Raw genomic sequence first — 20,916 nt, 5'->3', positions numbered from 1 at the left:
TTTCTGTGGATGCAGATTCAGTCGGAACAGAGGTCCTAGTCCTCGCTCTGCCTTTCAAAGGAACTGTAAATATGCATGGCTTATTTGGCTTTGCCCGGCAGGGCTTGCCCGGCAGGGTGAGAATGGCGTTTGTCAGGCGTTTGTCAGGCGATCGGAAGGGGTGAGGCAATAATTTATAATTCAATGATCTTCATGATATTTTCTTGATAATATGAAAGCAGGAAAGGGAAGCTTGGCAATAAGCAATCCTAAAGCAAGGTGTGACTCCAGGGAAGAATGACTTGAAAACAACATACAGAAAGACTCATGTAAAAAGGCCCTGATGAGGCTTGAACTCATGACCCCTGGTTTACAAGACCAGTGCTCTGCCACTGAGCTACAAGGCCAGTCTGCACGCAGGATGTAAATTGCAACATGTATTCTTACTGAGGTATGAATATATCTATGATTTTGAGACTCTGTATGGAAACGTAGTTGCATATGAATGTCCACGTGCGCGCACACATTGAAGACCATGCTTAAGGCACTTTTCTTGGAAGTATGAAAAACTACATTTTCATATGAGAAAATAAGAGTTTTCACATTCAAGACCATACCGATAGCTCTAGTTAGTATGTCTGCAATCAGTGACATATAGAGAACCCACTTATTAGAAGTGATCTGTCTCTGTGGGGCAGACATATGTTAACAGTCATTCATTTGAGACGGCCTAAACTTTAGGAGTAAGAGCTGCTTTCTTATCAATCTATTTATCCAAACTGGTTAATAAGCCAGGAGTGAGTGAAAGGCAATCCTCTGGAAACTCCATGAAAGATCTAATTTCTATTACGCACAAAATACTTCACTTTATTTGACATATTTGTTAAAATGGAACAGTCAGATGATCCCATCTAGCGGATCCTGGCTCTGTCTTGAAAGAGAGTGTAATTATACTACAAGAAATGCTGGCCATCTAAAGAGACTCTGATAGCTTTCCGACGAAGGTGGGATTCGAACCCACGCATGCAGAGCACAATGGATTAGCAGTCCATCGCCTTAACCACTCGGCCACCTCGTCTGCCCTACAGCCCCATCTGAAACCTTGCTTCACAAAAGGTACTGAAGTGTCAATATACTGTACCTAAAAAAGAAAAAAAACAGCTGAGGCAAGATCTCACATTCCACGTCTTCCCCCAATTAGGGACCTACATTTCATTTTTGGGAAATTCTTACTATGTGCTAATTACAAATATTCATAAGATTCCCCTAGACTTTGTCAGAACTGTCAAGATATAATTCTATGGGGTTTTGAATACACAGAGCATATGTTATAGGACAATTATAGAATCTATTCCGTTTGGACTGTATTTTTAATAGTCATGATAACATGCTAGCATGTGAGTCGATCTTGCACAGTGAATGATGGAGCAGTGTCTGTCATCTACTTGGTCAGCTGTAGATGGCTCACCTGGGGAGATGTGAAAAGAGAGAGCTCCAGTGGCGCAATCGGTTAGCGCGCGGTACTTATACAGCAGTACTTGCACTGAGCCATGCCGAGGTTGTGAGTTCGAGCCTCACCTGGAGCAGCCGTGTTGTTTTTCATAAACCTTTTCACAAAAAGTAAAGTTTAAACTCAGAGTATGGATGGCCCTTGCTAGAGAGTCTTTACTTCTTATAGGATCTACGTGTCCTACTCCTCTGGGTGCCAAATATCACATATCCTACGCGATGCTCAGTTTAAACATTCCATGATGTGCCATCTTGCATTTCATGCAAACACCACATCAGTGCATTTAAAAATACATTTGTAGAATAATAAATATGATGAAAACAGTGTTCTCACATGATAACCATAAACTGAAGAGCTGCAAAAAATGCTGTATCAGCTACTTACAATAAAAGGTGACTCGAAACAACTAGCAAAAGAAGAGCATCATCATATTAAAGGTTCTATTCACCATATTGAGTTGCACCATAGCAGCTTATGGTGCTTTTCTGCTCAGAGTGTGCCTCCAATCCCACATTCATTTTTAATTTATTTGCAATTTAAAAAACAACAATTACTGCTCGAAGTTCACTTTTCAAAACCATTCAACCTATTAAATGTATTTCTCTAACCTATGAATGTGGTCCATGTTCACTTTTCCTCATCTTCATCTCGATACTCCTTTCCCAGAAACCAGGTTCACTTCTTCATTCAACCCACCCATCCAAGGTCACCAAATCTTTGAAGCAAGTCTGCCTATTCTCCCTTTCTCTCTATGTACAAGATACCTTGTATCATTTGAATGGACAGCAGGAGAGAAGGATATTTATGGTGAGTGGGGGTGGGGTTTTGAGGAGTAACCTCATTTGCCTAAGAGCCGGGGTATCTGGGAAAAAAAGTATTTTATGGGGGAAGAATTTCACATCTCCTTGGTGAAATTTGTAGGGCCTTATAACATCCTTTCTGTGGATGCAGATTCAGTCGGAACAGAGGTCCTAGTCCTCGCTCTGCCTTTCAAAGGAACTGTAAATATGCATGGCTTATTTGGCTTTGCCCGGCAGGGTGAGAATGGCGTTTGTCAGGCGTTCGTCAGGCGATCGGAAGGGGTGAGGCAATAATTTATAATTCAATGATCTTCATGATATTTTCTTGATAATATGAGAGCAGGAAAGGGAAGCTTGGCAATAAGCAATCCTAAAGCAAGGTGTGACTGCAGGGAAGAATGACTTGAAAACAACATACAGAAAGACTCATGTAAAAAGGCCCTGATGAGGCTTGAACTCATGACCCCTGGTTTACAAGACCAGTGCTCTGCCACTGAGCTACAAGGCCTGTCTGCACGCAGGATGTAAATTGCAACATGTATTCTTACTGAGGTATGAATATATCTATGATTTTGAGACTCTGTATGGAAACGTAGTTGCATATGAATGTCCACGTGCGCGCACACATTGAAGACCATGCTTAAGGCACTTTTCTTGGAAGTATGAAAAACTACATTTTCATATGAGAAAATAAGAGTTTTCACATTCAAGACCATACCGATAGCTCTAGTTAGTATGTCTGCAATCAGTGACATATAGAGAACCCACTTATTAGAAGTGATCTGTATCTGTGGGGCAGACATATGTTAACAGTCATTCATTTGAGACGGCCTAAACTTTAGGAGTAAGAGCTGCTTTCTTATCAATCTATTTATCCAAACTGGTTAATAAGCCAGGAGTGAGTGAAAGGCAATCCTCTGGAAACTCCATGAAAGATCTAATTTCTATTACGCACAAAATACTTCACTTTATTTGACATATTTGTTAAAATGGAACAGTCAGATGATCCCATCTAGCGGATCCTGGCTCTGTCTTGAAAGAGAGTGTAATTATACTACAAGAAATGCTGGCCATCAAAAGCGACTCTGATGGCTTTCCGACGAAGGTGGGATTCGAACCCACGCGTGCAGAGCACAATGGATTAGCAGTCCATCGCCTTAACCACTCGGCCACCTCGTCTGCCCTACAGCCCCAACTGAAACCTTGCTTCACAAAGGGTACTGAAGTGTCAATATACTGTACCTAAAAAAGAAAAAAAACAGCTGAGGCAAGATCTCACATTCCACGTCTTCCCCCAATTAGGGACCTACATTTCATTTTTGGGAAATTCTTACTATGTGCTAATTACAAATATTCATAAGATTCCCCTAGACTTTGTCAGAACTGTCAAGATATAATTCTATGGGGTTTTGAATAGACAGAGCATATGTTATAGGACAATTATAGAATCTATTCCGTTTGGACTGTATTTTTAATAGTCATGATAACATGCTAGCATGTGAGTCGATCTTGCACAGTGAATGATGGAGCAGTGTCTGTCATCTACTTGGTCAGCTGTAGATGGCTCACCTGGGGAGATGTGAAAAGAGAGATTTCCAGTGGCGCAATCGGTTAGCGCGCGGTACTTATACAGCAGTACTTGCACTGAGCCATGCCGAGGTTGTGAGTTCAAGCCTCACCTGGAGCAGCCGTGTTGTTTTTCATAAACCATTTCACAAAAAGTAAAGTTTAAACTCAGAGTATGGACGGCCCTTGCTAGAGAGTCTTTACTTCTTATAGGATCTACGTGTCCTACTCCTCTGGGTGCCAAATATCACATATCCTACGTGATGCTCAGTTTAAACATTCCATGATGTGCCATCTTGCATTTCATGCAAACACCACATCAGTGCATTTAAAAATACATTTGTAGAATAATAAATATGATGAAAACAGTGTTCTCACATGATAACCATAAACTGAAGAGCTGCAAAAAATGCTGTATCAGCTACTTACAATAAAAGGTGACTCGAAAAAACTAGCAAAAGAAGAGCATCATCATATTAAAGGTTCTATTCACCATCTTGAGTTGCACCATAGCAGCTTATGGTGCTTTTCTGCTCAGAGTGTGCCTCCAATCCCACATTCATTTTTAATTTATTTGCAATTTAAAAAACAACAATTACTGCTCGAAGTTCACTTTTCAAAACCATTCAACCTATTAAATGTATTTCTCTAACCTATGAATGTGGTCCATGTTCACTTTTCCTCATCTTCATCTCGATACTCCTTTCCCAGAAACCAGGTTCACTTCTTCATTCAATCCACCCATCCAAGGTCACCAAATCTTTGAAGCAAGTCTGCCTATTCTCCCTTTCTCTCTATGTACAAGATACCTTGTATCATTTGAATGGACAGCAGGAGAGAAGGATATTTATGGTGAGTGGGGGTGGGGTTTTGAGGAGTAACCTCATTTGCCTAAGAGCCGGGGTATCTGGGAAAAAAAGTATTTTATGGGGGAAGAATTTCACATCTCCTTGGTGAAATTTGTAGGGCCTTATAACATCCTTTCTGTGGATGCAGATTCAGTCGGAACAGAGGTCCTAGTCCTCGCTCTGCCTTTCAAAGGAACTGTAAATATGCATGGCTTATTTGGCTTTGCCCGGCAGGGTGAGAATGGCGTTTGTCAGGCGTTCGTCAGGCGATCGGAAGGGGTGAGGCAATAATTTATAATTCAATGATCTTCATGATATTTTCTTGATAATATGAGAGCAGGAAAGGGAAGCTTGGCAATAAGCAATCCTAAAGCAAGGTGTGACTGCAGGGAAGAATGACTTGAAAACAACATACAGAAAGACTCATGTAAAAAGGCCCTGATGAGGCTTGAACTCATGACCCCTGGTTTACAAGACCAGTGCTCTGCCACTGAGCTACAAGGCCTGTCTGCACGCAGGATGTAAATTGCAACATGTATTCTTACTGAGGTATGAATATATCTATGATTTTGAGACTCTGTATGGAAACGTAGTTGCATATGAATGTCCACGTGCGCGCACACATTGAAGACCATGCTTAAGGCACTTTTCTTGGAAGTATGAAAAACTACATTTTCATATGAGAAAATAAGAGTTTTCACATTCAAGACCATACCGATAGCTCTAGTTAGTATGTCTGCAATCAGTGACATATAGAGAACCCACTTATTAGAAGTGATCTGTATCTGTGGGGCAGACATATGTTAACAGTCATTCATTTGAGACGGCCTAAACTTTAGGAGTAAGAGCTGCTTTCTTATCAATCTATTTATCCAAACTGGTTAATAAGCCAGGAGTGAGTGAAAGGCAATCCTCTGGAAACTCCATGAAAGATCTAATTTCTATTACGCACAAAATACTTCACTTTATTTGACATATTTGTTAAAATGGAACAGTCAGATGATCCCATCTAGCGGATCCTGGCTCTGTCTTGAAAGAGAGTGTAATTATACTACAAGAAATGCTGGCCATCAAAAGAGACTCTGATGGCTTTCTGACGAAGGTGGGATTCGAACCCACGCGTGCAGAGCACAATGGATTAGCTGTCCATTGCCTTAACCACTCGGCCACCTCGTCTGCCCTACAGCCCCAACTGAAACCTTGCTTCACAAAAGGTACTGAAGTGTCAATATACTGTACCTAAAAAAGAAAAAAAACAGCTGAGGCAAGATCTCACATTCCACGTCTTCCCCCAATTAGGGACCTACATTTCATTTTTGGGAAATTCTTACTATGTGCTAATTACAAATATTCATAAGATTCCCCTAGACTCTGTCAGAACTGTCAAGATAAAATTCTATGGGGTTTTGAATAGACAGAGCATATTTTATAGGACAATTATAGAATCTATTCCGTTTGGACTGTATTTTTAATAGTCATGATAACATGCTAGCATGTGAGTCGATCTTGCACAGTGAATGATGGAGCAGTGTCTGTCATCTACTTGGTCAGCTGTAGATGGCTCACCTGGGGAGATGTGAAAAGAGAGAGCTCCAGTGGCGCAATCGGTTAGCGCGTGGTACTTATACAGCAGTACTTGCACTGAGCCATGCCGAGGTTGTGAGTTCAAGCCTCACCTGGAGCAGCCGTGTTGTTTTTCATAAACCATTTCACAAAAAGTAAAGTTTAAACTCAGAGTATGGACGGCCCTTGCTAGAGAGTCTTTACTTCTTATAGGATCTACGTGTCCTACTCCTCTGGGTGCCAAATATCACATATCCTACGCGATGCTCAGTTTAAACATTCCATGATGTGCCATCTTGCATTTCATGCAAACACCACATCAGTGCATTTAAAAATACATTTGTAGAATAATAAATATGATGAAAACAGTGTTCTCACATGATAACCATAAACTGAAGAGCTGCAAAAAATGCTGTATCAGCTACTTACAATAAAAGGTGACTCGAAAAAACTAGCTAAAGAAGAGCATCATCATATTAAAGGTTCTATTCACCATCTTGAGTTGCACCATAGCAGCTTATGGTGCTTTTCTGCTCAGAGTGTGCCTCCAATCCCACATTCATTTTTAATTTATTTGAAATTTAAAAAACAACAATTACTGCTCGAAGTTCACTTTTCAAAACCATTCAACCTATTAAATGTATTTCTCTAACCTATGAATGTGGTCCATGTTCACTTTTCCTCATCTTCATCTCGATACTCCTTTCCCAGAAACCAGGTTCACTTCTTCATTCAACCCACCCATCCAAGGTCACCAAATCTTTGAAGCACAAGTCTACCTATTCTCCCTTTCTCTCTATGTACAAGATACCTTGTATCATTTGAATGGACAGCAGGAGAGAAGGATATTTATGGTGAGTGGGGGAGGGGTTTTGAGGAGTAACCTCATTTGCCTAAGAGCCGGGGTATCTGGGAAAAAAAGTATTTTATGGGGGAAGAATTTCACATCTCCTTGGTGAAATTTGTAGGGCCTTATAACATCCTTTCTGTGGATGCAGATTCAGTCGGAACAGAGGTCCTAGTCCTCGCTCTGCCTTTCAAAGGAACTGTAAATATGCATGGCTTATTTGGCTTTGCCCGGTAGGGCTTGCCCGGCAGGGTGAGAATGGCGTTTGTCAGGCGTTCGTCAGGCGATCGGAAGGGGTGAGGCAATAATTTATAATTCAATGATCTTCATGATATTTTCTTGATAATATGAAAGCAGGAAAGGGAAGCTTGGCAATAAGCAATCCTAAAGCAAGGTGTGACTCCAGGGAAGAATGACTTGAAAACAACATACAGAAAGACTCATGTAAAAAGGCCCTGATGAGGCTTGAACTCATGACCCCTGGTTTACAAGACCAGTGCTCTGCCACTGAGCTACGAGGCCAGTCTGCACGCAGGATGTAAATTGCAACATGTATTCTTACTGAGGTATGAATATATCTATGATTTTGAGACTCTGTATGGAAACGTAGTTGCATATGAATGTCCACGTGCGCGCACACATTGAAGACCATGCTTAAGGCACTTTTCTTGGAAGTATGAAAAACTACATTTTCATATGAGAAAATAAGAGTTTTCACATTCAAGACCATACTGATAGCTCTAGTTAGTATGTCTGCAATCAGTGACATATAGAGAACCCACTTATTAGAAGTGATCTGTCTCTGTGGGGCAGACATATGTTAACAGTCATTCATTTGAGACGGCCTAAACTTTAGGAGTAAGAGCTGCTTTCTTATCAATCTATTTATCCAAACTGGTTAATAAGCCAGGAGTGAGTGAAAGGCAATCCTCTGGAAACTCCATGAAAGATCTAATTTCTATTACGCACAAAATACTTCACTTTATTTGACATATTTGTTAAAATGGAACAGTCAGATGATCCCATCTAGCGGATCCTGGCTCTGTCTTGAAAGAGAGTGTAATTATACTACAAGAAATGCTGGCCATCAAAAGAGACTCTGATGGCTTTCTGACGAAGGTGGGATTCGAACCCATGCGTGCAGAGCACAATGGATTAGCAGTCCATCGCCTTAACCACTCGGCCACCTCGTCTGCCCTACAGCCCCATCTGAAACCTTGCTTCACAAAAGGTACTGAAGTGTCAATATACTGTACCTAAAAAAGAAAAAAAACAGCTGAGGCAAGATCTCACATTCCACGTCTTCCCCCAATTAGGGACCTACATTTCATTTTTGGGAAATTCTTACTATGTGCTAATTACAAATATTCATAAGATTCCCCTAGACTTTGTCAGAACTGTCAAGATATAATTCTATGGGTTTTTGAATAGACAGAGCATATGTTATAGGACAATTATAGAATCTATTCCGTTTGGACTTCATTTTTAATAGTCATGATAACATGCTAGCATGTGAGTCGATCTTGCACAGTGAATGATGGAGCAGTGTCTGTCATCTACTTGGTCAGCTGTAGATGGCTCACCTGGGGAGATGTGAGAAGAGAGAGCTCCAGTGGTGCAATCGGTTAGCGCGAGGTACTTATACAGCAGTACTTGCAGTGAGCCATGCCGAGGTTGTGAGTTCGAGCCTCATCTGGAGCAGCCGTGTTGTTTTTCATAAACCATTTCACAAAAAGTAAAGTTTAAACTCAGAGTATGGACGGCCCTTGCTAGAGAGTCTTTACTTCTTATAGGATCTACGTGTCCTACTCCTCTGGGTGCCAAATATCACATATCTTACGCGATGCTCAGTTTAAACATTCCATGATGTGCCATCTTGCCTTTCATGCAAACACCACATCAGTGCATTTAAAAATACATTTGTAGAATAATAAATATGATGAAAACAGTGTTCTCACATGATAACCATAAACTGAAGAGCTGCAAAAAATGCTGTATCAGCTACTTACAATAAAAGGTGACTCGAAAAAACTAGCAAAAGAAGAGCATCATCATATTAAAGGTTCTATTCACCATCTTGAGTTGCACCATAGCAGCTTATGGTGCTTTTCTGCTCAGAGTGTGCCTCCAATCCCACATTCATTTTTAATTTATTTGCAATTTAAAAAACAACAATTACTGCTCGAAGTTCACTTTTCAGAACCATTCAACCTATTAAATGTATTTCTCTAACCTATGAATGTGGTCCATGTTCACTTTTCCTCATCTTCATCTCGATACTCCTTTCCCAGAAACCAGGTTCACTTCTTCATTAAACCCACCCATCCAAGGTCACCAAATCTTTGAAGCACAAGTCTGCCTATTCTCCCTTTCTCTCTATGTACAAGATACCTTATATCATTTGAATGGACAGCAGGAGAGAAGGATATTTATGGTGAGTGGGGGTGGGGTTTTGAGGAGTAACCTCATTTGCCTAAGAGCCGGGGTATCTGGGAAAAAAAGTATTTTATGGGGGAAGAATTTCACATCTCCTTGGTGAAATTTGAAGGGCCTTATAACATCCTTTCTGTGGATGCAGATTCAGTCGGAACAGAGGTCCTAGTCCTCGCTCTGCCTTTCAAAGGAACTGTAAATATGCATGGCTTATTTGGCTTTGCCCGGCAGGGTGAGAATGGCGTTTGTCAGGCGTTCGTCAGGCGATCGGAAGGGGTGAGGCAATAATTTATAATTCAATGATCTTCATGATATTTTTTTGATAATATGAAAGCAGGAAAGGGAAGCTTGGCAATAAGCAATCCTAAAGCAAGGTGTGACTCCAGGGAAGAATGACTTGAAAACAACATACAGAAAGACTCATGTAAAAAGGCCCTGATGAGGCTTGAACTCATGACCCCTGGTTTACAAGACCAGTGCTCTGCCACTGAGCTACAAGGCCAGTCTGCACGCAGGATGTAAATTGCAACATGTATTCTTACTGAGGTATGAATATATCTATGATTTTGAGACTCTGTATGGAAACGTAGTTGCATATGAATGTCCACGTGCGCGCACACATTGAAGACCATGCTTAAGGCACTTTTCTTGGAAGTATGAAAAACTACATTTTCATATGAGAAAATAAGAGTTTTCACATTCAAGACCATACTGATAGCTCTAGTTAGTATGTCTGCAATCAGTGACATATAGAGAACCCACTTATTAGAAGTGATCTGTCTCTGTGGGGCAGACATATGTTAACAGTCATTCATTTGAGACGGCCTAAACTTTAGGAGTAAGAGCTGCTTTCTTATCAATCTATTTATCCAAACTGGTTAATAAGCCAGGAGTGAGTGAAAGGCAATCCTCTGGAAACTCCATGAAAGATCTAATTTCTATTACGCACAAAATACTTCACTTTATTTGACATATTTGTTAAAATGGAACAGTCAGAGGAGGAGCCTAGCGCGCAACCAAGATGGCCGCGTAGGTGCGAGGCTCCCGAGGACCTCCGCGACCTCCTGAATTAATCCTGGTGATATCCTGTCCTTGTTGAGGGGACTGTGTCGGTGAACCCGAGCTGAGGCGCCACCCGTTTTTCGGGTTCGAATTGGACCCCGGACACCGGTGGGAGCACCGATCGAAGGTTGCGGCCTTCTCCGCGCCGGCCCCCCGGATTGGAGTAGTGGGGCGATCCGGGGACAAAGTGAACAACAGCGGCGGGCAAGGCTGGGCGACTCCCGTACCCCGCGCTTTCACTTTCGCTTTCGCGCCCTCCTTGCCCTCAAGCGAGGTAGGGTTGCGGAGCGGGGTGCGGTGGTGTGGCCTTGTCCAGGTGCCCGGCTGACCCGCCGGCTGTGGGTCGTCCTGCGGTCCAGTGGTCGCCCTCCCCCCCCCGGAACCCGTGAACTGGTTTATCGGCCCGTTCGAGGAGATTGGCACGACGGTGGGAGAGCAAGCATGTCCACCAAACAAGATGGCGACCGGGCGAAGGTGAAGACGACCCGCCGTGGCCCGGCGCACCAATCCAACAGTATGGACCGCTACACTCTCCAGAAGGGATCTCCGGAGACATCGCGCACATCCCCGGCGGGCCCGACGGAAGCATCTGCTCAGCCGGTGGATCTGACCCTCCGGGACGTCATGGGCGCCATCGCAGAGATGAAGGCCTCGGTGGACCAGCGCTTCGACACCCTAGCGCAAAAAATAGACTCGGTCCTTGTGGATGTGAGCCTCGTGAGGGCTGACTTGTCCAAAACGAACGACCGGGTCGATTCCCTGACCCACACCACAACGAGCCTCACGACGGATGTGGTGGCCCTCCAGAAGGAGGTGCGCCGGCTCGGCCAGGCGAGCGCCCTGATGGACCGGCGACTGGAGGATTCCGAGGGTCGGGCCCGGAGGAATAATGTTCGTATTGTGGGGGTGCCGGAGGGACGAGAGGCGGAGGCGGCAGATCTTTTTGTGGAAGAATTGATCCTTACCCATCTCCAGCCCCGGGGGCTGAGTAAGCTTTTTGCGGTGGAACGTGCTCACCGGGTCCCTGGAGGCAGACCTAAGGCCGGTGCCCCGCCACGGCCTCTCATTGCCCGGATTTTTAACTTTCGGGACAGAGACGCTATCCTGCAGACCTCCAGGCAACAGGGACCGGTCAAGCTTGATAACATGGATGTGCATTTCTACCCAGACTTTACTCCGGCGGTCCAAAAGCAGAGACTGAGTTTTCTCGGTGTTAAACGTCGCTTACGGGACCTGAACCTTAAGTACTCAATGCTTTTTCCAGCTAAGCTGAGGGTGGAGGTCGATGGTCGCACGCACTTCTTTGACCGGCCCGAGGCGGCTGGGGACTGGTTGGACACTCTGCCTGGAGATCGGGGCCGAGGGGGTGGGGGGGGTGCGGTCAGCGGGGAGGGCCCGCCGGATCAGAATTGAGGGGTGAATAATAGGCCTTGCTCGGGACAACATTCCTTTACCATTTATTGATCGTATATGTTCCCCTCCTATGGAGGTCGATCGGGGTCTGTTGGGGGCTTCCCTCCTCCTCTGGGGGACTAGTTAGTTTTCATCTATGGGGCAACAGGCACACTGCACTTTGGGGGGGCTGTCTGGGCTCATGCAGGGGTGCAGGGAGGGGGGAGTTCTGTTGGGATGGGGGGGTGGGGGGGGTGTGTTGTTTGTTTGCACCGCAAGGCAAACCCGCTACTGTATTGTTGCTCTCAAGATGCTCTGTGGGGGACGACTGATTGTTTCTACGTACGATGGGGGGTAGGGATTTGACTGTGTTGTCATGGAATGTTAACGGCCTGGGGGATAGGATTAAGCGTGGTGTGGTCCTGCAGTTCTTGAAACGTATTTCACCAGATGTTGTCTTCCTGCAGGAGACACACCTTATAGGTAACTCCTTTCAGGCTATGAATCGGCGGGGCTATCGTTTGGTGGCCCATTCGGGCTTCACTTCGGGCTCGCGGGGGGTGGGTATCATGATCAAGAACTCGCTCCCGTTGGAGATCGATGAGGTGCGCCATGATGAGAGGGGACGCTACACTGTCCTGGTGGGTAGAATAGAGGGTAGAGTGTTTATTTTTATATCAGTGTACGTCCCGCCTGGGTTACAAGCCACTACATTTGCGGACCTGGGGCGCCTCCTCCTGGACCTTCCGGGTGGCCTGCTGGTGGTTGGGGGGGACTTTAATGCGGTAGCTTCTGGGTCTATGGATCGTCATCCCCCTAGGGACCTCCCCCGGGCACAGGCGTGGCTGCCCGGCCTTTTAGACACACTGGGCCTGGTGGATTGCTGGCGACTAAAGCATCCCGCACAGCTGCAATACACCTTCCACTCGGGTGCCCATGGTAGCCTCTCGCGGCTTGATTACATCCTTGTCCCGGCGGCCTATGCTGGGAGGGTGGGGGAGGTGTGCCATCTGGCGCGGGGTATTTCAGATCACTCCCCATTGCTGTTACATTTCGATGTCTTCCCGAGGGGGGAGGGCAGGGTGGCTCCAATCAATGCATGGTATTTGCGCGACCCCACCATTCGGGCCGACTTGATCAAATCCTTACAGCGATATTTTGACGAGAATATGGGGTCTGTCCCTTCGGCCATCTCCCTGTGGGAGGCTTTTAAGGTAGTTCTCAGAGGGGAGGCCCTCTCCTTTATCTCCCATGCCCGGAGGCGCGAGCGGGAGGAAGTGACCCGGGTGGAGGCCGAGATTGCGGAACTGGAGGGTGACCTGGGGAGCGGGGTAACGGATGCCAAGCTGCATGTTCTACACCTCAAGCAGGCGGCCTATAGGGCCCTCGTCACGGAGGCGGCCAGGGGCCTCAGTAGAGAGCAGCAGGGGCGATTGTATGATGTGGGTGATAAGGCTGGCAAATTGATTGCGTGGTTGGATAAGAGGGAGAGAGCGAGTCGTGTGGTTCCTTTGATTGAGAGGATGGATGGTGCGTGTGTCACCGAGCCAGAAGCCATTGTCTCCTGCTTCGCGGATTACTTCCGCGAGGTGTACTCCCCGGTTTCCCCCTGCTCGGAGGAAGATTCCCATGCCCTGCTTCGGGACATCGCGCTGCCCTCCCTTACGGTGGAGGACAGGGATTTGCTGGACGCTCCTCCCACCTCGGACGAAATAGCCCTGGCTATTCGCTCGGTTGCATCCGGCAAGGCCATGGGCCCCAATGGTATCCCCATCGAGCTTTACAAGCTGCGCCCGGATGTACTAGCGCCCCACCTGTGCGCGATGTTCCTGGCGGCCCACTCGCAGGGTTCCCTCCCGCCGGACCAGCGTCTGGCTACAATCGTGGTGATCCACAAGGAGGGGAGACCCCGTGAGCGGGTCACATCCTATAGGCCGATCTCGCTCTTGAACGCGGAGCCCAAAATCCTTGCCAAGGTGTTGGCCAACCGGTTGGTCGGCGTGGTGGGCAATCTGGTCCACCAAGACCAATCTGGCTTTATACCCCACCGCAACACGGCTCTTAATCTGCGACGCTTGCACGGGGTGCTTGCGCGTGTCCCGTTTGTGCGGGAGCCGGCCATCTTGGCGTCCTTAGACGCCACCATGGCGTTTGACACGCTGGAGTGGCCATACATCTGGGCGATGCTGGCGAAATTTGGATTTGGACCGGGATTCATTAGCTGGGTCAAATTGTTGTATTCGGGCCCATTGGCGCAGGTGGTGGTGAATGGGCGAGTCTCGGCCCCGTTCGCGCTGGGGCGGGGCACGCGTCAGGGTTGCCCCTTGTCGCCGCTCCTGTTTGCACTGGCCTTGGAGCCCTTGGCGGAGTGGCTACGGTGGCACCCTTCTATCCGTGGTCTCCGCTGGACCCCCGAGCATGAGGACCGCGTGTCCCTCTACGCCGATGATATCCTTTTGTATCTCGCCTCCCCGCGTAAATCGCTGATTGTCCTGGTTGATGTTTTGCGCTCCTTCGGTCGTAACTCAGGCCTCGTCATCAACTGGGCGAAATCCTGCGTATATGTGCTTTCCGGGGAGGCTCCGGCCCTACCACGGGACTGCCCGATCCAGATTGCCTCCCAGGGGTTCCGGTACCTGGGTATATATATTACTCTAGACCCGGAGGCCCGCTATGAGCGGAACTTGCTACCCCCCCTCCAGCGCTTGAAGGAGGACGTTGCGCGTTGGCGGCGTCTTCCGCTTTCGCCGCTTGGCCGAGCGGCCTTGTTTAAGATGATGTCCTTGCCGCGCTTTCTGTACGCCCTCCAGAATACTATGGACTTGGTTCCGGCGCGCTACTTCCGTGAGGTGGAGAGCCTCCAGCGGCGCCTGTTCTGAGACGGAAGGCCGCGCATTGCTCTGGCTAAATTGACGCTCCCGTGGTACGATGGGGGGGTCGCCCTCCCGGACGTTAAACGGTATTACTGGGCCTCCCAACTAGCTGCAATTAATCATGGCCTTTACGGGCCCGCCTTGAACCCGGCATTTGAAATGGACAAGATGCTCCTGCCCGGTGGCGATTACAATCGAGCGCTCTACTCTGGCGCGCCCGACTCCCGTCTGACGGGACCGACGCGTGTCATGGTGCGTGTCTGGCACGCGGCTAATGCAGCTATGGGGTGGAAGGACCGTTTGACCCGGGCGTCACCGCTATATGCGTCTGGGAGGTTGGGCTCCCTGTGGACATCGAAGGGCTTCGAGAAGTGGGACACGATCGGAATCAGCACGGTGGGAGATCTCTGGACGAGGGGGGGATTCAAAACTTTTGAGACGCTGCAGACGGAGTTTCAGCTGCAAGGCAGTGAGTACTTTCGGTACCTACAAGTCCGCCACGCGCTGGGCTCCGTCTTTCCGGATGTCGCGTCCATTCCGGAGTCTTCCCCCCTGGAGGACAGAGTGCTGGATGGCCATGTCCCAGACAGCACAATCTCCCTGATATATAAAAAACTGATCAACGACAGATCGTGCCTGCTGACTAGTCTCCGCGAGGCCTGGGTGGCCGACGGGCTGGAACTGGACGACGAGGATTGGATTTCCGCGGTGGCCTCTCCGAAGGAGGTGGCCATCCCGGCTCGCCTTCGCTTCGTCCAGCTTAAGATCCTTCACCGGGTTTACGTGACGGGGCCAAGGCTTCTACGTATGGGCTTTGCTGGTGACGGATTGTGTAAGCGTGGCTGTGGTGCTTTGGCAACCTTCATGCACATACTGTGGGAGTGCCCAAAGGTGGAGCGATTCTGGCGTGGTGTGCATGAGGTTCTGCGTGTGGTTACGCGTGTCGCGCTGTTGCCTGAAGCGAGGAGATGCTTGCTGAATGTGTGGGAACCAAATGACTATTCGGTCCCGCAGACACGGTGGGTGACTCTGGGATACATGATAGCTAAGCGGGACATTGCTCAATTGTGGGGATCCCAGAGGCCCCCGGCGGTGTTGGCCTGGAAAGAACATATGGATTGGTGCATGTTTCGTGAAAAGGTGGTGTATGTGGCGAGGGGTAAGCCTGGGGCGTGGGTGAAAATCTGGGGCCCCTGGAACGCCTACCGTGGGGATATTTGTGAGCCGCCACTGCTACCGGCTGCCTCGCCAGCTCCGTCCCCCTAGCCGACCCCCCTCTCTCAGCCGTGGGCACGTGGTTCCCCAGTCCCTGATCTACTCCCATTCCCCTCTTCAGAGTTTTGCTGCTGGTTGGGATCCCCCACTTACGGAGCACGTGCCGTCACTTTGGATTGCGGGTTGCCTTGCGGGTGTGGTTTTTTGTGTTGTTCTGTTTTGATAAAAGGAAACCGTATTGTGGGCTTGGGGTTATGCGGCCTGCGCTATTGATGTCTCCTGCTTTACCAATCTGCACCGCCAAGAGACTCTTACTGTATGTATGTCATATGCTTTTGTCACTCTAGCGGCCGGCCGGGTGGTTGTAGGCCCATAACTGTAACTTTTTCAAAATACAATAAACGGTTTCAAAAAAAAAAAAAAAAAAAAAAAATGGAACAGTCAGATGATCCCATCTAGCGGATCCTGGCTCTGTCTTGAAAGAGAGTGTAATTATACTACAAGAAATGCTGGCCATCAAAAGAGACTCTGATGGCTTTCCGATGAAGGTGGGATTCGAACCCACGCGTGCAGAGCACAATGGATTAGCAGTCCATCGCCTTAACCACTCGGCCACCTCGTCTGCCCTACAGCCCCATCTGAAACCTTGCTTCACAAAAGGTACTGAAGTGTCAATATACTGTACCTAAAAAAGAAAAAAAACAGCTGAGGCAAGATCTCACATTCCACGTCTTCCCCCAATTAGGGACCTACATTTCATTTTTGGGAAATTCTTACTATGTGCTAATTACAAATATTCATAAGATTCCCCTAGACTTTGTCAGAACTGTCAAGATATAATTCTATGGGGTTTTGAATAGACAGAGCATATGTTATAGGACAATTATAGAATCTATTCCGTTTGGACTGTATTTTTAATAGTCATGATAACATGCTAGCATGTGAGTCGATCTTGCACAGTGAATGATGGAGCAGTGTCTGTCATCTACTTGGTCAGCTGTAGATGGCTCACCTGGGGAGATGTGAAAAGAGAGAGCTCCAGTGGCGCAATCGGTTAGCGCGCGGTACTTATACAGCAGTACTTGCACTGAGCCATGCCGAGGTTGTGAGTTCGAGCCTCACCTGGAGCAGCCGTGTTGTTTTTCATAAACCATTTCACAAAAAGTAAAGTTTAAACTCAGAGTATGGACGGCCCTTGCTAGAGAGTCTTTACTTCTTATAGGATCTACGTGTCCTACTCCTCTGGGTGCCAAATATCACATATCCTACGCGATGCTCAGTTTAAACATTCCATGATGTGCCATCTTGCCTTTCATGCAAACACCACATCAGTGCATTTAAAAATACATTTGTAGAATAATAAATATGATGAAAACAGTGTTCTCACATGATAACCATAAACTGAAGAGCTGCAAAAAATGCTGTATCAGCTACTTACAATAAAAGGTGACTCGAAAAAACTAGCAAAAGAAGAGCATCATCATATTAAAGGTTCTATTCACCATCTTGAGTTGCACCATAGCAGCTTATGGTGCTTTTCTGCTCAGAGTGTGCCTCCAATCCCACATTCATTTTTAATTTATTTGCAATTTAAAAAACAACAATTACTGCTCGAAGTTCACTTTTCAAAACCATTCAACCTATTAAATGTATTTCTCTAACCTATGAATGTGGTCCATGTTCACTTTTCCTCATCTTCATCTCGATACTCCTTTCCCAGAAACCAGGTTCACTTCTTCATTCAACCCACCCATCCAAGGTCACCAAATCTTTGAAGCACAAGTCTGCCTATTCTCCCTTTCTCTCTATGTACAAGATACCTTGTATCATTTGAATGGACAGCAGGAGAGAAGGATATTTATGGTGAGTGGGGGAGGGGTTTTGAGGAGTAACCTCATTTGCCTAAGAGCCGGGGTATCTGGGAAAAAAAGTATTTTATGGGGGAAGAATTTCACATCTCCTTGGTGAAATTTGTAGGGCCTTATAACATCCTTTCTGTGGATGCAGATTCAGTCGGAACAGAGGTCCTAGTCCTCGCTCTGCCTTTCAAAGGAACTGTAAATATGCATGGCTTATTTGGCTTTGCCCGGCAGGGTGAGAATGGCGTTTGTCAGGCGTTCGTCAGGCGATCGGAAGGGGTGAGGCAATAATTTATAATTCAATGATCTTCATGATATTTTCTTGATAATATGAAAGCAGGAAAGAGAAGCTTGGCAATAAGCAATCCTAAAGCAAGGTGTGACTCCAGGGAAGAATGACTTGAAAACAACATACAGAAAGACTCATGTAAAAAGGCCCTGATGAGGCTTGAACTCATGACCCCTGGTTTACAAGACCAGTGCTCTGCCACTGAGCTACAAGGCCAGTCTGCACGCAGGATGTAAATTGCAACATGTATTCTTACTGAGGTATGAATATATCTATGATTTTGAGACTCTGTATGGAAACGTAGTTGCATATGAATGTCCACGTGCGCGCACACATTGAAGACCATGCTTAAGGCACTTTTCTTGGAAGTATGAAAAACTACATTTTCATATGAGAAAATAAGAGTTTTCACATTCAAGACCATACCGATAGCTCTAGTTAGTATGTCTGCAATCAGTGACATATAGAGAACCCACTTATTAGAAGTGATCTGTCTCTGTGGGGCAGACATATGTTAACAGTCATTCATTTGAGACGGCCTAAACTTTAGGAGTAAGAGCTGCTTTCTTATCAATCTATTTATCCAAACTGGTTAATAAGCCAGGAGTGAGTGAAAGGCAATCCTCTGGAAACTCCATGAAAGATCTAATTTCTATTACGCACAAAATACTTCACTTTATTTGACATATTTGTTAAAATGGAACAGTCAGATGATCCCATCTAGCGGATCCTGGCTCTGTCTTGAAAGAGAGTGTAATTATACTACAAGAAATGCTGGCCATCTAAAGAGACTCTGATGGCTTTCCGACGAAGGTGGGATTCGAACCCACGCGTGCAGAGCACAATGGATTAGCAGTCCATCGCCTTAACCACTCGGCCACCTCGTCTGCCCTACAGCCCCATCTGAAACCTTGCTTCACAAAAGGTACTGAAGTGTCAATATACTGTACCTAAAAAAGAAAAAAAAAAGCTGAGGCAAGATCTCACATTCCACGTCTTCCCCCAATTAGGGACCTACATTTCATTTTTGGGAAATTCTTACTATGTGCTAATTACAAATATTCATAAGATTCCCCTAGACTTTGTCAGAACTGTAAAGATATAATTCTATGGGGTTTTGAATACACAGAGCATATGTTATAGGACAATTATAGAATCTATTCCGTTTGGACTGTATTTTTAATAGTCATGATAACATGCTAGCATGTGAGTCGATCTTGCACAGTGAATGATGGAGCAGTGTCTGTCATCTACTTGGTCAGCTGTAGATGGCTCACCTGGGGAGATGTGAAAAGAGAGAGCTCCAGTGGCGCAATCGGTTAGCGCGCGGTACTTATACAGCAGTACTTGCACTGAGCCATGCCGAGGTTGTGAGTTCGAGCCTCACCTGGAGCAGCCGTGTTGTTTTTCATAAACCATTTCACAAAATGTAAAGTTTAAACTCAGAGTATGCACGGCCCTTGCTAGAGAGTCTTTACTTCTTATAGGATCTACGTGTCCTACTCCTCTGGGTGCCAAATATCACATATCCTACGCGATGCTCAGTTTAAACATTCCATGATGTGCCATCTTGCATTTCATGCAAACACCACATCAGTGCATTTAAAAATACATTTGTAGAATAATAAATATGATGAAAACAGTGTTCTCACATGATAACCATAAACTGAAGAGCTGCAAAAAATGCTGTATCAGCTACTTACAATAAAAGGTGACTCGAAAAAACTAGCAAAAGAAGAGCATCATCATATTAAAGGTTCTATTCACCATCTTGAGTTGCACCATAGCAGCTTATGGTGCTTTTCTGCTCAGAGTGTGCCTCCAATCCCACATTCATTTTTAATTTATTTGCAATTTAAAAAACAACAATTACTGCTCGAAGTTCACTTTTCAGAACCATTCAACCTATTAAATGTATTTCTCTAACCTATGAATGTGGTCCATGTTCACTTTTCCTCATCTTCATCTCGATACTCCTTTCCCAGAAACCAGGTTCACTTCTTCATTAAACCCACCCATCCAAGGTCACCAAATCTTTGAAGCACAAGTCTGCCTATTCTCCCTTTCTCTCTATGTACAAGATACCTTATATCATTTGAATGGACAGCAGGAGAGAAGGATATTTATGGTGAGTGGGGGTGGGGTTTTGAGGAGTAACCTCATTTGCCTAAGAGCCGGGGTATCTGGGAAAAAAAGTATTTTATGGGGGAAGAATTTCACATCTCCTTGGTGAAATTTGAAGGGCCTTATAACATCCTTTCTGTGGATGCAGATTCAGTCGGAACAGAGGTCCTAGTCCTCGCTCTGCCTTTCAAAGGAACTGTAAATATGCATGGCTTATTTGGCTTTGCCCGGCAGGGTGAGAATGGCGTTCGTCAGGCGATCGGAAGGGGTGAGGCAATAATTTATAATTCAATGATCTTCATGATATTTTCTTGATAATATGAAAGCAGGAAAGGGAAGCTTGGCAATAAGCAATCCTAAAGCAAGGTGTGACTCCAGGGAAGAATGACTTGAAAACAACATACAGAAAGACTCATGTAAAAAGGGCCTGATGAGGCTTGAACTCATGACCCCTGGTTTACAAGACCAGTGCTCTGCCACTGAGCTACAAGGCCAGTCTGCACGCAGGATGTAAATTGCAACATGTATTCTTACTGAGGTATGAATATATCTATGA

The 20,916-nt window shown here is 46.1% G+C and overlaps 11 non-coding genes across 11 annotated transcripts; 4 read left to right on the top strand and 7 right to left on the bottom strand.

Moving 5' to 3' along the window:
• Positions 1 to 314: 314 nt before the first annotated feature.
• On the bottom strand, positions 315 to 386 carry TRNAT-UGU (transfer RNA threonine (anticodon UGU)). The gene has a single exon. It is a non-coding gene; the product is annotated as a tRNA-Thr (tRNA).
• Positions 387 to 1,470: 1,084 nt separating this feature from the next.
• Positions 1,471 to 1,565, top strand: TRNAI-UAU (transfer RNA isoleucine (anticodon UAU)). Its single transcript has 2 exons — positions 1,471 to 1,508; positions 1,530 to 1,565. It is a non-coding gene; the product is annotated as a tRNA-Ile (tRNA).
• Positions 1,566 to 2,725: 1,160 nt separating this feature from the next.
• Positions 2,726 to 2,797, bottom strand: TRNAT-UGU (transfer RNA threonine (anticodon UGU)). The gene has a single exon. It is a non-coding gene; the product is annotated as a tRNA-Thr (tRNA).
• Positions 2,798 to 3,386: 589 nt separating this feature from the next.
• On the bottom strand, positions 3,387 to 3,468 carry TRNAS-GCU (transfer RNA serine (anticodon GCU)). The gene has a single exon. It is a non-coding gene; the product is annotated as a tRNA-Ser (tRNA).
• Positions 3,469 to 5,136: 1,668 nt separating this feature from the next.
• Positions 5,137 to 5,208, bottom strand: TRNAT-UGU (transfer RNA threonine (anticodon UGU)). The gene has a single exon. It is a non-coding gene; the product is annotated as a tRNA-Thr (tRNA).
• Positions 5,209 to 6,292: 1,084 nt separating this feature from the next.
• TRNAI-UAU (transfer RNA isoleucine (anticodon UAU)) lies at positions 6,293 to 6,387 on the top strand. The gene is made up of 2 exons: positions 6,293 to 6,330; positions 6,352 to 6,387. It is a non-coding gene; the product is annotated as a tRNA-Ile (tRNA).
• Positions 6,388 to 9,976: 3,589 nt separating this feature from the next.
• Positions 9,977 to 10,048, bottom strand: TRNAT-UGU (transfer RNA threonine (anticodon UGU)). Its single transcript has one exon. It is a non-coding gene; the product is annotated as a tRNA-Thr (tRNA).
• Positions 10,049 to 17,123: 7,075 nt separating this feature from the next.
• Positions 17,124 to 17,218, top strand: TRNAI-UAU (transfer RNA isoleucine (anticodon UAU)). Its single transcript has 2 exons — positions 17,124 to 17,161; positions 17,183 to 17,218. It is a non-coding gene; the product is annotated as a tRNA-Ile (tRNA).
• Positions 17,219 to 18,380: 1,162 nt separating this feature from the next.
• On the bottom strand, positions 18,381 to 18,452 carry TRNAT-UGU (transfer RNA threonine (anticodon UGU)). The gene has a single exon. It is a non-coding gene; the product is annotated as a tRNA-Thr (tRNA).
• Positions 18,453 to 19,041: 589 nt separating this feature from the next.
• On the bottom strand, positions 19,042 to 19,123 carry TRNAS-GCU (transfer RNA serine (anticodon GCU)). The gene has a single exon. It is a non-coding gene; the product is annotated as a tRNA-Ser (tRNA).
• Positions 19,124 to 19,536: 413 nt separating this feature from the next.
• Positions 19,537 to 19,631, top strand: TRNAI-UAU (transfer RNA isoleucine (anticodon UAU)). The gene is made up of 2 exons: positions 19,537 to 19,574; positions 19,596 to 19,631. It is a non-coding gene; the product is annotated as a tRNA-Ile (tRNA).
• The last annotated feature ends 1,285 nt before the right edge of the window (positions 19,632 to 20,916 follow it).

Source organism: Triturus cristatus, chromosome 12 (genome assembly GCF_964204655.1).
Source record: "Triturus cristatus chromosome 12, aTriCri1.1, whole genome shotgun sequence".
In the NCBI taxonomy this organism is placed as follows: Eukaryota; Metazoa; Chordata; class Amphibia; order Caudata; family Salamandridae; genus Triturus; species Triturus cristatus.
This window is presented reverse-complemented; position numbering and strand designations above follow the sequence as displayed.